The following is a 12,090-nucleotide window of genomic DNA, read 5'->3' as shown; positions in this document are numbered from 1 at the left end:
CACTCTCATGACCCTCTGGGTGAAGAAGTTACCCCTTATGTTCTTCTTAAAACTTTTCACCCTTCACCCTTAATCCATGACCCCTGGTTGTAGTCCCACCCAACTGAAGAGGAAAAAACTTGCTTGCATTTACCCTACCTATACCCCTCATAATTTTGTACACCTCTATCAAATCTCCTCAATTGTCTACACTCTAAGGAATAAAGTCCTAACCTATTCAATCTTTCCATATAACTCTCCTCCAAACCCAGCAACATCCTTGTAAATTTTCTCTGTACTCTTTCAACCATATATACATTTTCCCTGTAGGTAAGACCAAAACTGTACACAATACCTTCTGCCAACACAATGTCCATATATTTCCATTTTCTTCAGATTCATGTGCTTATCTAAACATCTTAGAAGTCCCAAACATTTCTGCCTTTACCACCACCCCAGGCAGCACTTCCTAGCACCCACCACTCTATGTAAAAAAGCTTGCCCCTCACATCTCCTTTGAACTTAGATCATATTTCTTGCCAATTCTAATACTTTGGCTAAACAACAACTGAAGTTCATGACCATGTCAGAATCAGAATCAGGTTTATTATCACCAGCATGTGTCATGAAATTTGTTAACTTAGCAGCAGCAGGTCAATGCAATATATAATATAGAAGAAAAATAATAATAACAGTTAAATAAGTAAATCAATTACAGTATACGTATATTGAACTGATCAAAAATCATGCAAAAGCATAAATAATATTTATTTAAAAAATGAGGTAGTGTCCAAGGGTTCAATGTCCATTTGGGAATCAGATGGCAAAGGGGAAGAAGCTGTTCCTGAATCGCTGAGTGTGTGCCTTCAGGCTTCTGTATCTCCTACTTGATTGTAACAATGAGAAAAGAGCATGCCCTGAGAGGTCCTTAATACTGAACGCTGCCTTTCTGAGACACTGCTCCCTAAAGATATCCTGGGCACTTTGAGGGCTATTACCCAAGAAGGAAACGACTAAATTTACAACCCTCTGCAGCTTCTTTGCATTTTGCATGCTTTTATGGTACATGGTTGCATCATGTTTGCATGCTTTTATTCACTAAGCTGCTGCCATGTGATTGGCTGATTAGATATTTGCATTAATGAATAGATGTGCAGGTATATATAATAATGTGGCCACTGAGTACACAAATTTTGATAATAAATTGACTTTAAAGGCATAAAATTATTTTTAAAAATGCTCAGCAGTTTTGGAGGTCTTTGGCTATAGAAAGCAGAATTAATGTTTCAGGCACTTCCGAAGAATCTTGGGCCTGAACAACCTTCTGTTTCTCACTGTTCAGACGTTGCCTGTTAACATTGAGTGTTTCCAAAATTTGAAGATTTTTTAAAATTTTCAGTCAGTTGGTAAGGGATTTGAAATTGGGTCTTTGGGATCCTGTACCTCCTCCCTAATAGTAGCAATGGAATTGGAATTGGTTTATTATTGTCATATGTACCAAGATAGAATGAAACATTTGTCTATCATGCTGTTCATACAAATCAAATCATTGCAGAGTCCACTGCGGTAGTACAAGGTAAAACAACAACAGAATGTAGAATTATGTGTTACAGTTAGAGAGGAAGTGCAGCACAGATAGACAATAAGGTGCAGGATCACAATAAGATAGATTGTGAGGTCAAAAGACTTTTATCATACTGGGAGCCTGTTCAACAGTCTTTTAACAGTAGGGTAGAAGGTGTCCTTGAATAACACACAGAAAACGCTGGAGGAACTCAGCAGGTCAGGTAGCATCTCTAGAGAAGAATAGTCTATGTTTTCGATTGAGACCCTTTGTATGAACACATCAGCTGTCTTTGTCTGTCTTCCTCATCTCTACTCCAAAGGGACTTCCTTCTATTCTGATACCGTGCCCTCTGGTCCTACACTCCTCTCTCGAGGAAACATCTTCTCCATGTCTACTGTATCTAGGCCTTTCAATATTTGGTAAGTTTCAATGAGATCTACTCTCCTTCTGAACTCCAGCAAGGGCACGCCCAAGAGTCATCAAACTCTCCTCAGAGGTTAACTCTTTCAAGACAAAATTATTCTTGTGACCCTCCTCAGCAACCGGTCCAGTGTGAACACATCCTTCCTTCATTAAAGGGTCCAAAATTGCTGACAAAACTCCAACTGGGGCCTGACCAATGCCTTATAAAGCCTCAGCATTACATTCTTGTGTATATATTCTAGTCCTTTTGAAATTAATATTGGATTTACACTTTATTACTTAAATTCTTGACATTAATTCATTCCTCTCTTTGTGCCCAGCCTCATTCCAAGATGCTGCAGAGTTTCAACCTGAAATATTGGTAATTCCTGTACTTACAGAATGTTGATTGACCCTCTAAATTCCTTCTGCATATTGTTTGTTGCTGCCCAGATCTCTCCCTTTTCACTTACTTTATATGTTCTGTTTTCTTCTCTCTGCTTCCCAGCTATTTGTAAAGTTTGAAATGTCCCATGAAGTCATGAAAACACAAGAGTTCAAAGGCCCTCATTTGAACCTGCTGACTGGACAGGCAATTAATTTTCGCAAAGCAAACAAATGTGAACTGGATGAGGAGCCTCATGTGAAACAGAGTCTGTGAGCCACAACACCACACCCAGGATTTGGACTATGTCCTTCTTGCTGTTCTATTGTCAAATCAAATCAGTTACTAAATTTCCCTGAGGAAACAACAGTAAACCCAACCAATTCTCAATTATATCTCAATGTAGCTTTATCCCATAAGACCATTTGACATAGGAGCAGAATTAGTCCATTTGGCCCATTGAGTCTGCTCCACCATTCCATCATGGCTGATATATTATCCTTCCAAACCCTGTTCTCCAGCCTTCTCCTTTCACTTGATGAATCAAGAACGTATAAACCTCAGCTTTAAATATACCCAATGACTTGGCCTCCATAGACATCAGTGGCAATGAATTCCACAAATTCATCACCCTCTGGCTAAAGAAATTTCTCTACATCTCTGTTCTAAATGGACATTCCTCTATTTTGAGGCCATGCTCTCAACCACTATAGGAAATATCCTCGCTATATCCACTTTGTCCAGGCCTTTCAATATTTGATAGGTTTCAATGGTTTACCTGGGATATATTGTGTCTACATTCTTCTTGAGGTGAATTAAGGGGCTGGAGCTCTTCTGCTTAGAGCGAAGAAGGGTGTGAGGTGACTTGATAGAAGTATACAAGATGTAAAAGGAATGGATTGAGTGGACAGCCAGGGACTATTTCCCAGAGTAAAAATGGCTAATGTGAGGAAGCATAACTTTGAGGTGATTGGATGGAAGTTTAGGAAGGATGTCAGAGAGAGGTGTTTTTTTACACGGAGTGATGAGTGGGTGCAATGCTCTGTCAAAGATGGCGGTGGAGGCAGGTACATCAGGGACATTATGATATCCACATTAATGATAGAAAACGGTGGCTATTAGGAAGGGAAGGGTTAGATTGATCTTAGAGTACTTTAAGATTTTGGCACAACATCGTGGGGTGAAAGGCCTGTACTGCGCTGTAATCTTCTGTTTAATTTAGTTGGAGACATCAATGAAAGATAAATTACATCAATGTGCTTAATTTAAAATAGTACCGTTGGCGAAAAATGTGAAATACTTCTACTTTACCTCAATTTCACCTAAAGAGCTTTCCACCCTATGAGTAACACACACACACACACACACACACTTGCGTGCACGCAGGCTCATGAGGCTAGTTAGCATCTATGCTTTGGGCTGAGACCCTTTATCAGGATGGATGAGTTTCCTCTCCATAGATGCTGCCTGGCTTGCTGAGCTCCTCCAGCATTTTGTGTGCGTTACTCTGAATTTCCAGCATCTGCAGAATCTCTTCTGTTCCACCCGCTTAAGTAATTTTCGAGTGAGCATGTAGAGTGAGAGAATGTGGTGACCAGCTCACACACAGCAAGCTCATATCCGCAGCAACATGCTAACAACCAGATAAATGCTCGGTGGTGTTGTTCAGTCTCTCAATATTACTTGTCTTACCAGGGATTATCAGCATACCTGCTCCATCATGGGGATGAGCCTCATCACAATCAAGAACATCTTCAAAAGGCAGTATTTATCCAACTACCCAGGACATGCCCTCTTCCCTTTACCACCAAAAAGGACAGCAGCCTGAAGACACACACTCAATATCTTAGAAACAGCATTCTTTCCCTCCGCCACTCGATTTCTGAACAGACAATGAACCCATGAACACTACCCAAAACATTCACTATTTATTCTTTTCCATAGGTGCTGCCTGGCCTGCAGAGTTCCTCCACATAGTGTGTGCGTTGCTCTATCTGCGACTGACACAGTGTGAGCTCACTTTTGTGAACTTCACTACTGAATGCTATTTGCTTACTTTTATTCTTTGCACAGTCTTTTTCCCTTTCTGTTTTTCTCTGCACGTTGGCTGTTTGATGGTTTTCTTTTGTTTTCACAGGATTTATTGGGTTTCTTTATTTTATAGCTGCCTGTAAGGAGACAAATCTCAATGTTGTATGAAGCATACATGCTTTGATAATAAATGTACTTTGAATTTGACTTTGATTCTGGATTTCTAACATCTGCAGAATCTCTGATGTTTATGACCTCACTATTTTTCTCTCTTTTTGCACTTATTTATCTTTTCTAAGCATATTGTTTCTGTTACAATTTATAGTACATTTTATGTATTGCACTGTACCATTGCTTCAAAACAAAAACAAAATCATAGTGATAATAAACTTCATTCAGATTCTGATTATTTCCCTGCTCATCTCCAACATACTGCAATGGAATAGATGAAGAACAAAAATGCATTCCTGCATATCTGTGCCAGAGGATCAGTTTAAATTTTGTGTGTTCAAGTCTTTGGAATGAAACTTGAAATGATAAAGACTAAAATCCACTCATAGGTGATCAAGTTCAAGTTTTCAGTTCACCCTTCACCTAGTTTCCCTGTCTGCAACCCCATTCACACAGAGGGACTAAACCCTAGTCTCTGATGCTTTGACAATGCATTTATTTATGGATGAATCAAGAATTCTAACTGCACTATGGAGTTTCAAATTCTTCCACATTCTTGCTTGGAATCAAGTGATTTGTACATCATGCACATTTTAGAACAATGTAGTATAATCTACGAGAAACAAGTTCCAGTTATTTGGCCCAATGTTCATCTGCTAGAGTTTAAGAAGAGCTAGCCAATTAATCCCACATCCCCTAATCTCTCGTCAAGATCCTGCCATCACATTTCCAAAAGGACAATGAACACATGAGCACTAACATTAAATTAATTCAAAGAAGACATGGAAGTCCATGGATATGGGTAGCTTGAGTTTATTTTAAGTGAGGTGCTCATGTGGTAGCATGACGATGTATGCAATTAACGTGTTTTAAATACTACACGGAATTGTTTAAATGAACAATAGTGCTTCATCAAGCAATACGTGTACAAGATTACTAAAATATTACTGAAATATTAAATACATAACAACCACCTCACCATTATATCATTATATATATAAGGCAGCAACTATGGAAATGAATAAACAGTCAACATTCCAGGCCAAAACCCTTCTTCCTGAAGGTCTTGGCCCACAACACACACACACACACACATATATATATATATATAAATGTATATGTTTAAGAGAGATGTACTGTAGTTTATAGTATATTTTATATATTGCACTGCTGCCAGAAAATAACAAACTTCATGACATATGTCAGTGATAACAGACCTGATTCCGATTTCTAAGTTTTTCTTTTTAAGAACATATCCAATTGTTTTTCTTTTAGATATTTGGAGTTTGCCCACCCTTTCCGAATGTGTGTTCCAGATCACAGCAGTGTTTTTGATCACTTCTCTTGCTAGTTTTTCTTTTCAGTGGCTTGATTCCAGCTGCTGACTGATCCACCCTGCTGTGAATTGCCTTGGGATATTTCACTCGGTTATAGGCATTGTGTAAACGCAATCTGATGCCGTTCAAAGCTTCAAAATGTTCTGAAATTGTTTTTTTAAAAATGCATTTTGTACATACATGCACTTTAATTATTAATGTTTCAAAGACATACATTTTTGGAGATATCCAATTAAGATTCTGCTTGGGTCCAGATACCACATACAGTATCAACAAATCGCTCTTGTTTGGCAGTGCATACTAAACAAGGCACTGCATCTTACTTCGAAAGGTCTGTGCCCCTTGGATGGAAGATCTGTCTACAGTGTTGCACAATAAGGCTTTTATACATAGCTTTGGCTCAGTGAAGTAGGCCAGGGGAGCATGAAAATCTAGATCAGAGTGGGTAACTACTGTGCCAATCACCATTCAATCACATCCTAATGGAACGGTGCCACTGGACAACCCACTCATTGTTCCGGCAATCCTCTGGAGCACCCCACTAATAAACCAAGAGAGGCAGAGTCAAGTTAATGTTTAGTTATGAACGATTACTATTATCATGCGTGGAACATTTTGCCATATTTTATGGGGATATAGTGGTGAAATGGCCCCTCCTGCTTCCCTTTCTCCCATGGTCTCATCTCCTATCACAGGGGTTCCCAATCTTGCTTAATGGTATTGGTCCATGGCATATAAGATCGGGAACCCCTGTCTTATCAGATTCCTTCTGCTCCAACCCTTTGCTTTTTCCACCATCACCTTCCAGCTTCATACTTCACCCCCACCCACTTAGCTTCATATATCATCTTCTACTTTGTCCTGCTTCCTCTCCCCAAGCTTTTTATTCTGGCATCGTCCCTTTTCCTTTCCAGTCCCGATGAAGGGTCACAACCTGAAATGTTGACTGTTTCCTCATTTCAAATTTCAAAATACAGTTCTCATCAAGATACATACATGTCACCATATACAACCCTGAGAATCACTTTCTTTCAGGCATACTCAATAGATCCAAAAACAATAATAAAATCAGTGAAAGGCTGCACCAACAGGGTGTGGGCAGCCACTGTGCAAAAGGCAGAAATGTGCAAATACAAACAAAAAAAAATAATAATAATAAATAAACAAATAAGCAATAAATACCAAGAACATGAGATGAAGAGTCCTTGAAAGTGAGTCCATGGGTTGTGGGAACTGTTCAGTGATGGGTCAAGTGAAGTTATCCACTCTGGTTCAAGAGCCTGATGGTTGAGGGGTAATAACTGCTCCTGAACCTGGTGGGTTCAGTTCATAGATGCTGCCTGACCTGCTGCATTTTGTATGTCGCTATGTATTTCTAGCATTTGCAGGATATCCTGTGTCTAGTGAAAGTAAGAATAGTAAATTGCACCTATTCACCAATATTGCAAAGTACTTCACAAGAGTGAAGTGTGAGAAATGAACCTGGTTTAGGTCAGGTTTCTCAGTGGGAGAGCATTTTAGAGATGGTGATCACAATTCTAGCTCCTTTACCATAGCACTGGAGAGGGATAAGAACAGACAAGTTACAAAAGTTTTTAACTGGAGTAAGGGGAAATCTGAAGCTATGAGGCAGGAACTTGGAAACATGAATTGGGAACAGATGTTCTCAGGGAAATGTACGGAAGAAATGTGGCAAATATTCAGGGGATATTTGCATGGGGTTCTGCATAGATATGTTCCAATGAGACAGGGAAAGGATGGTAGGGTACAGGAACCGTGGTGTAAAAAGGCTGTTGAAAATCCAGTCAAGAAGAAAAGCTCACGAAAAGTTCAAAAAACTAGGTAATAATAGAGATCTAGAAGATTTTAAGGCTAGCAGGAAGAAGCTTAAGAATGAAATTAGGAGAGCCAGAGGGAGCCAGGAGAAGGCCTTGGTGAACAGGAGTAAGGAAAACCCCAAGGCATTCTAAAAGTATGTGAAGAGCCAGAGGATAAGACGAGAGAGAATAGCACCAATCAAGTGTGACAGTGGAAATGTATGTATGGAACTGGAGGAGATAGCAGAGGTACTTAATGAATACATTGCTTCAGTATTCACTACGGAAAAGGACCTTAGTGATTGTAGGGATGACTTACAGTGGACTGAAAAGCTTGAGCATATAGAGATTAAGAAAGAGGATGTGCATGAGTTTTTGGAAAGCATCAAATTGGATAAGTCTCCAGGACTGGATGAGATGTAACCTAAGCTATTTGTGGGAGGCAAGGAAGGAGATTGCTGAGCCTCTGGCAATGATCTTCACATCATCAATGCGAACAGGGGAGGTTCTGGAGGATTGGAGGGTTGCAGATGTTGTTCCCTTATTCAAGAAAGGGAGTAGATATAGACCAGTGAGTCTTACATCAGTGGTTGGTAAGAAGATGGCAAAGATCCTGAGAGGCAGGACTTATAAACATTTGGAGAGGCATAATATGATTAGGAATAGTCAGCATGGCTTTGTCAAAGGCAGGTCATGCCTTATGAACCTAATTCAATGCTTTGAAGATGTGACTAAACATGTTGATGCAGGTAGAGCAGTAGATGTAGTGTATATGGACTTCAGCAAGGTATTTGGTAAGGAACCCCATGCAAGGCTCATTGAGAAAGTAAGGAGGAATGGGATCCAAGGAGACATTGCTTTGTGGATTCAGAATTGGCTTGCCCACACAAGGCAAAGAGTGGTTGTAGACGGGTCATATTCTGCATGGAAGACGGTGACCAGTGGTGTGCCTCAGGGATCTGTTCTGGGACACCTACTCTTTGTGATTTTTATAAATGGCCTGGATAAGGAAGTGGAGGGATGGATTAGTAAATTTGCTGATGACACAAAGGTTGGGGGTGTTCTGGATAGTGTGCAGGGCTGTCAGAGGTTACAGTGGGACATTGATAGGATGCAAAACTGGGCTGAGAAGTGGCAGATGGAGTTCAACCCAGATAAGTTTGAGGTGGTTTAGTTTGGTAGACCAAATATGATGGCAGAATATAGTATTAATGGTGAAAGTCAGGATCACACTTGGGGTCCATGTCCGTAGGACACTCAAAGCTGCTATGCAGGTTGACTCTGTGGTTAAGAAGGCATACGGTGCATTAAGCCTTCATCAACTGTGGGACTGAGTTTAAGAGCCGAGAGGTAATGTTACAGTTATATAAGACCCTGGTCAATCCCCACTTGGGAGTACTGTGCTTAGTTCTGGTCGCCTCACTACAGGAAGGATGTGGAAACCACAGAAAGGGTGCAGAGAAGATTTACAAGGATGTTGCCTGGATTAGCAAGCATGCCTTACAAGAATGGGTTGAGTGAACTTGGCCTTTTCTCCTTGGAGAGACAGAGGTAACCTGATAGAGGTGTCTAGGATGATGAGGGGCATTAATCGTGTGGATAGTCAAAGGCTTTTCTCAGGGTTGAAATGGCTAGCACAAGAGGGCACTGTTTTAAGGTGCTTGGAAGAAGGTATAGAGGAGATGTCAGGGGTAAGTTTTTTATGCAGAGAGTGGTGAGTACGTGGAACGGGCTGCTGGCGATGGTGGTGGCGGTGGATACAATAGGGTCATTTAAGAGTCACCTGGATAGGTACATGGAGCTTAGAAAAATAGAGGGCTATGGGTAACCCTAGGTAATTTCGAAAGTAAATACATGTTCGGAATAGCATTTTGGGCCGAAGGGCCTGTATTGTGCTGTAGGTTTTCTATGTTTCTATGTAAGAGTGTAAGCTCAAATAGTCATTTTTTTTTTTCTCTTCGCTGCTTTCTGGAAGAAGGTACAGGAGCCACCAGGTTCAGGAACAGTTATCACCCTTCAACGATCATGCTCTTCAACCGGAGTGGATATCCTCACTTGCCCATCATTGAAAAGCTGCCACAATCTATAGACTCACTTCAAGGCTTAACCCGCTTTCCTGATATTTATTGCTTTTTTTTCTTGTTTTGTATTTGCATAATACCCATTTTATATGTTGTGCTTGGGTAGATGGGGCTCGTCAGCAATGGTTGGCAGCTCATCAAGGAGAAGGAAAATTCTTATCTTAAACCTTTGGCATCTTCTGACTGTACCTACTCTTGGGGAAGGCTTTGCAAGTAAACCCCTGAGGAAAAAGGCAAAGCTGGAGTCCCTAAGGCAGTCCTACATTTAGTTCAACACTGGTTGAGTGGCAACTCCTGCAACATCGCTGGTGCCAAACTGCATCGGTCTCTGCTGTTCATCAGTTGTGTGGAGAGAGCAAGCCTGATGCATGGGCAACAGCTTACTCTCCATATGGTGCTGCCCTGACTTGTGTACTGGTTTGCATATCACATAGACAGCTAGGACGCAATGTCTACGGTCCACCCTGACCAAAGGAGGGCCTCACTCTGGCATGGCTCGTCACCAAACCCTCTAAAAGACTGCTACAGAGGTATTCTTGAGATCTTCCTGACTGGCTACATCATGGTCTGGTAGGCCAATCTGAATGCAAGAAGACGCAGTGAGTAGTGGACTCAATGCAGTACATCACTGGCACACCTCTCCCCACTATCAGTAGCATCTACAGGAGACGCTGCCTCAGGAAGGCAGCGTCCATCATCGAAGCTCCCCACCCATCTGGACCACATCACCTTCTCATGGCATGGAAGCCCGAAGTTCCACCTCGACAGGTTCGGTAACAACCACCTCCCCTCAACTATACAGTTCTTTAACCTAATCACTGCATCAGTATAGCAACACTATGACCACCTTGATCAATTGAGGTAAAATAGATCTTGAATTCCTTTTTTTAAAACTTGCTCTTTCTTTTAAAGGCTGTGCATAATTTATGCTTTCCTTGTGAATGTTGCTTCTCTGACGCAATGTGCCTGTGATGCTGCTGTATTTCACTGCACCTGTGCATATGACAACAAGCTCAACACTGACTTTCAGAGCACAACACACTGACGTGATATCACAGGCACTGAACTTCCGAGTCGGAGGCTCGCACAGCCTAGAAACAGGCCCTTCAGCATCCATGTCCAATCTGACACCACGCAAACACCTGGTCTGTAGACTTCTACTGATTGCAAATCAAGTTCTGATTTCAAGTGCTTCTTAAATCTTTTGAGGGAACCCAGCTTCCTTAGCCACTCAGGCAAAGCATTCCTAATTTCAACCAATATTTGGTTAAAAATGTGCTCACTCTGATTCCCTTTGTACTAGGCCTATGCACACTAATTTTAAATACTTCTGCTACAAGGAAAGGTTCCCTACCATCTACCTCTCTTACAGCAGTCATAAAATTGTACGTCTCTGTAATGTCCTCCTCAGCCTCTTCCATCCTAAGGAATACCATTGAGCACATCCAGGAGCACTGCCACAAAAGGCAACATCCACCTTCAATAACCACCACCACCACCATCCAGGCCATGCTCTCCTCTCACTGCTGATATGGGAGCCTGACCACCACCAGTTTCAGGAACAATCATCGGGTTCCTAAACCAGCATGCATAACTTCACTTACCTCAACAGTGAGCTGATCCCACAATCTATGCACTGACTTTCAAAGATTCTACAACTCATGCTCTTTGTTTGTACGTATGTATTCATTTTTATTAGACTTCTTATTTGCATCATATGTCTTATTTTGCATGAGCTGTTTGTGTGTAGTTTTTCAAAGATTCTGTTGTATTTCTTTGCTACTGTGAATGCCTGCAAAAATGAATTTCAGAGTCGCATATATAGGCCTTGATAATAAATTTATATTGAACTTTAATCTTTAAAACTTAGCCTGTCCACTCTGCCCCATTCTCAATGACGTCCTACTGAATCTTCTCTGCACTCTGCCCAGTGCAATTACATCCTTCCCGAGGGTTAGCAGATGGAATATCATACAATACTCAGTTGTCAACTAATTAACATTTTCTAAAGATGTTCCAAAATCTCTGTGCGCTTATACTCCATACCCCAGCTAATAAAGGCAAATCTGATTAACACAACTCACTGGGAATGTTGACCTTGATTTCTTCATTTTCTTGGACAATTTTCTTCCATTCTTTTTAAAAATATTGAACATGGAGGGAAAGAAAATGTTTGAAAGACTGTGGGAATTAAAGCAATGAATCTGTTTACTTTCCAATTGGTGGATGGAGCAATGGCAACTGTATAGGGGCGGGGCGATTTAAGACAATAGGTCATGTGATGAAAGCTCCATGGAAACATCCAATCAGAGCAGCCAAC

General features: G+C 41.0%; 1 protein-coding gene across 4 annotated transcripts in view; it reads right to left on the bottom strand.

The window, feature by feature from the left end:
* aff2 (AF4/FMR2 family, member 2) overlaps window positions 1-12,090 on the bottom strand; it is a 690,205-nt gene that overhangs the window by 538,308 nt on the left and 139,807 nt on the right. The window contains exon 1 of one of the 4 annotated variants that reach the window (XM_059976695.1): window positions 4,390-4,947. The exons of the other annotated variants lie outside the window; for them this stretch is intronic. The gene's annotated coding sequence lies outside the window, so the exon portion shown is untranslated. Of the gene's footprint in view, window positions 1-4,389; window positions 4,948-12,090 lie in introns of those variants that run through there. 4 annotated transcript variants of the gene reach the window in all.

Source organism: Hypanus sabinus, chromosome 8 (assembly GCF_030144855.1).
Source record: "Hypanus sabinus isolate sHypSab1 chromosome 8, sHypSab1.hap1, whole genome shotgun sequence".
Taxonomy (NCBI): Eukaryota; Metazoa; Chordata; class Chondrichthyes; order Myliobatiformes; family Dasyatidae; genus Hypanus; species Hypanus sabinus.
The sequence above is the reverse complement of the archived record's forward strand: the minus strand, read 5'-3'. Positions and strand labels throughout refer to the sequence as shown.